The sequence below is a fragment of the Lactuca sativa genome, chromosome 4 (genome assembly GCF_002870075.4).
Source record: "Lactuca sativa cultivar Salinas chromosome 4, Lsat_Salinas_v11, whole genome shotgun sequence".
In the NCBI taxonomy this organism is placed as follows: domain Eukaryota; kingdom Viridiplantae; phylum Streptophyta; class Magnoliopsida; order Asterales; family Asteraceae; genus Lactuca; species Lactuca sativa.
Genome location: NC_056626.2, coordinates 176,724,881 through 176,729,765, shown reverse-complemented (window position 1 = coordinate 176,729,765; position 4,885 = coordinate 176,724,881).

Here is a 4,885-nt window from a genome sequence, read left to right as displayed (position 1 = left end):
TAATGCTCGCCTAACTAGTTAATCATTTAACTCCAGTACACTTCGATCGTTTTTACAACATTGATTATTTGGAATTTCTAAAATAAGACGATAATTGGGCTATAAAAGAAATATATTATTGATAAAATAGCTTTCAAACTTATTTTTGGATTTATGATAAAAGTAGAAAACTTTAAAATAAATTGAATTGGTAAGTTGCTCAGCTCAAATGTCATATTTATTCTTTGTAATGTGCTTTCATATTTGTATTTTTTTATAACAAAGCATCGGAAGTCGGAACCATCATATATATGCTCTTTTAACTAACAAAATACTAGTTTTTAATACAATTATACAGTTTCAGAGAAAGAAAATCTTCACGTAATGTTTTTGATCACTAAATATTATAAAAATAATACTATTATTATAAAAAAAAAAAGTACATTTCATCCATATTAATCATAATTTATTCAAAAGGAATAAACTTTAAAGAAGGATGATAGATGGGGCTTTCCTTCAATTATGCTTTTACGAGTTTTTAATACAACAATACTGTTCCAGAAAAAGAAAATCTTCCTGTAAAGTTTTTGATCAATAAATATTATAAAAGTATACTATTATTATAAAAATAATAAATTCATTTTATCCATATTAATCATAGTTTACTCAAAAGGAATAAACTTTAAAGAAGGATGATAGATAGGGGCTTTCCTTCACAGTTGTGTAATTATGCTTTTACAGTTGTCCCCAGCGCACGTGCGGGTCCCTCTGCGCTTCCACGATTTAATCATGTACTCGAGACTAGACAATGATAACCTCGTGCATGTAGCAGTTGTGGTGTCGGGTCTACCTCCATCTTAACCTACTCCCAACCATATATTATCACCTCCCCAATGCCTTTTCATTGTTCACTCTATAATGTTTGCTTGTTTGGAGCCTTTCGAAATTCCAACAACCACTTTGCCTTTTCACTTTGGATCTTACTTTTTTTAACCCTCAAAATGTATCAATTTGGTAAATAAAATTCGAAATAAGTTTTGTTGTAATTTTATGGTGTTACTATTTTTCACATAGAACCCGTGAGGCTTACTACAAATAAATAAATGCAAAATATGTCGTTGTGGTGGTGGTCCTAGGTCAACCATGAGAAAATTATAAATCCATTTAACCCAAAAACTTGAAGTTAGAGAAAATGATTCAAGCTTTTCTTATATAACGAAAGAACTTCAACATTGAGTCTTTCCATTTTATCAAATTTTCTTTGAATACATCAATTTCAAGAAATATATTTTAATTATTTTAGGTGCATTGACTAATTAAATACAACAAGGTTTGATTACTGAATTTGATAGACTTTCTACCATTATTTTTAATGGTAAACATTTACATCTATAAATAAAAGTCAAAAGAGATTGATTTTTTTTTTTTTTTTTGAAATCGGCAAATATATTAAGACACCCAACATCAAGACGATGTGAGAGGAAATAGTACAAAACAGGAAAAGGAAAACACGAGAGAAATTACAAACAAAGAAAATGACATAAATTCCAAACTCTCTGGTCAATATTTTTGAACGACCCCCTTATGTTTTCACCAAATGAAAGTTATCGACTTTATCATTTCCATTGTATTCGCCGAAACAAAGAGAATGTTAGTGAAAACCTTTTTATTTCAATCAATTCATATACACCACAAAACCTAACATACGATCACATTCAGCAAACTTCTTTTCTTTTTGCACCTAGACCATCTTGATATGAAAAGTAACATATCCCTCACCGAATTAAACCGCCGCACGAGATTCATACCAAGATAGGATCGAGTCCATAACAGTTGTAACATCCTAAAATTTTTAACAAATTTAAACTTTTCAAAACACCTGTTACTAATAAAAGTGTTTACAAAACCATTTGAAACATGATTTAAAATCAGAGTCTCCCACGATCCAATCAGTAGTAAAACCAAGAATGTGTACGGTCACGCCGTCGCCTTGTCACAATCATCTAAAACGCCTGAAACAATAAACTGAAACTGTAAGCACAAAGCTTAGTGAGTTCCCCCAAAGTACCACCACAAAAACTGATAACATATACAAACAACCATGCCGGGTCCAATCAACCATCAGGTTGGAATACCCCAAACCTAGTCAACCTCCGGGTCCAATCATCCACAGGATGGAATACCCCATGTTGGAATGCCAATATACAACGGGTCCAGTCATCCTCAGGATGGAATACCCTCGGACTCAATCAACCTTCGGGTTAGAATGCCACTATACAAAGGGTCTGGTCATCCTCATGATGGAATACCCTCGGGCCCAATCAACCATCGGGTTGGAATACCCCCGGTATGTTGGCTCACGCACAAAGCAGTAAAGCCTCAACTACAACTCAAAATATATCGACATATACATAACAGATAAACATATAATCAGCCAACAGACAAACATGCAGATCTACAGATCACTAATGCATAGCAACATCCTATAAACTAGGATACAGATCTAACAGATTACTACAACATAGCAACATATGGTAAACCAGGATATCAATCCAATAGGCTGGCCTTGGTGCCTTCAACTCGAAAGTATAGTGAGGAAAAACTCACCTCAATCCATTGATACTCAAATAACTGATTGGACCGCCGAACCGGATAACCTCACGCCAACTAACAATAAATACAATCTTAATCAATAATTAACCCAATAACCCAAAATCTGAGGCCCACTCCATAAACTAAATTCCTAAAAGGTAAAAGACCATTTTACCCTTTTCTTACTTGTTCCATAACCAAGGCCCAACCCGAAATGCATAAAAAGCCCAAAACCCAAAATAGCAATCCAAATCCCAAATCAAAAGCAATAAAAACCCATTATGGCCCAATTCCTTGATTGGGCCCCAAAACCATTATGGACCTACTTCTAAGAAAACCTTAAGTCCATCCATGGCCCAAAGTCCAAAGTCTAATGGCCAAACAAGGCCCAACTCTCAAAAAGCCCAAAATAGCAAACTGGGGAGTACACCCCGTGTACCAGAATGGTACGCCCATCATACTCACCCAAAAAGCACTATTACAAATGGCTAATGAACGAAAACTTCATCATGCTATCATACACCCAGCGTACTCATCAGGGACCAAAAATCCATAATAAGCTCTTAATGGTTAAGCCAATGACTTCCAAACTCAGATATGACCCTAATGAGATGTCTTAACACGTAAAGTTGGCAACTTTACTCCTTTTCATGGCTTAATGGGACCAAAATCCTTAATAACATCCATAATAAACATCCAACTCATGTGTGGTCCAAGATAACTCACCAAGATGACATTTTTATGAACAAGGGACGTCCCAAAGGCCAAGATCCATCATTCTAAGCTCTTGGAGTAGCTCATACTCACAAGGATGAATCTAAAGACCAAAATACACCTTAAACTAGATCTAACACCTAGAGCCATCAAGATAGAAACTTTATACCTCAAAATGGTAGATCAAGATGCAACAAACCTGGATCCAAAAGCTTCAAGCAATACTACACTTCTCCAAGAAGTTCCTTCTTCTTTTATGAACACCAAAAACCATGAAATTCCACCAAAAGCTCAAAAACCACTCAAATGGGGGCTAGGGTTTCGATTATAGGGTTTAGAAGGATGGAGGCCAAGATAATAGAGTTTGGTGGTGAGTTAAGGAGCTTAAATAGGGTCCAAGACCCTAAATTAGGTTTTGGGTCTGACTGGAGTACGCCCCAACGTACTTCTGGTACGTCCATCATACTCCATAAGGCATACACGATCATATGGCTTTGTGAACCCATTGTACGCCCTACGTACTAGTCTTAGCACTAGTACGCCATGCGTACACATATGTACGCCCCGCATACTCGCTTAAACCCTAAAACCATGAATATTCTGAAGGCCATAACTTCTTCGTTATAAATCCGTTTCTGACGATACTTATATCCACGAAGAGGTAATGAGAAGCTATACACTTATATCAGATCATACTTGCCTTAAAACTTCCCGATCAAAAATCCAATTACCATAAAAGCTCGAACTGACACTTTACCGAAATACTCCTTGGCTCCAAAACACAAACCGAACTCCCAGATCATCCAAATTACATTATCCACACCCAAATGGGTCTAAATATCTTTTCCTCAAAGGCCCTAAGACCGATGATACTCGGTTTTCGGGGTCACCACCCCGCATTAGGAAACGATTCAGAACATGGCGTTACAACTCTCCCCCACTTAAATTAGATTTCGTCCTCAAAATCACTCCTTACCACCCTCTTGAGAACCAACGTTCCAAACAAAACGTTCTAGTGCTGAACAAATCACTAAACCCATAATTGTCGATCCAAAACGCTAATTTTATAATTTCGAAGTCCCATAACTTGTTTGACCTCCACACAGGTAGAACCATACCGAAACACAACCACAATGGTCTCCTCCTATCCTTAGAACTGAAAACCCCTTTTGACCATGAACCTTCCAATTGATAACTCGACATACAGATTCCTTAATCCATAACTTTCTGAAGTAAAGATCTTGCATAAACACACTAACGACTCCCAACGCGAGTCCCGACCGAGAGCCAACTCGGTGCATAACTCATAACCCGAGATCCAAGGATTTATACTTGCATTTCACCTGAAACCTTCTGATTCACTACATCCATTCACAAAACTGGGATCTAAAATCCCTAATCAACCGCCGAGACTACCAGTCTCACACCTGGTCCAGCTACGAGGTTCCTGAGAGTCTAATTGATAAGTCTACCTTAGCCTTTGCACCCCACTACGCCACTCCCTGGCCACATAATCATCCTATTGAAACCATAATCCAATTCCTTGACTGTGCCGGTCTCCACCAGGTCTCACCTGCATTTCCATAATCACATGGTCTCG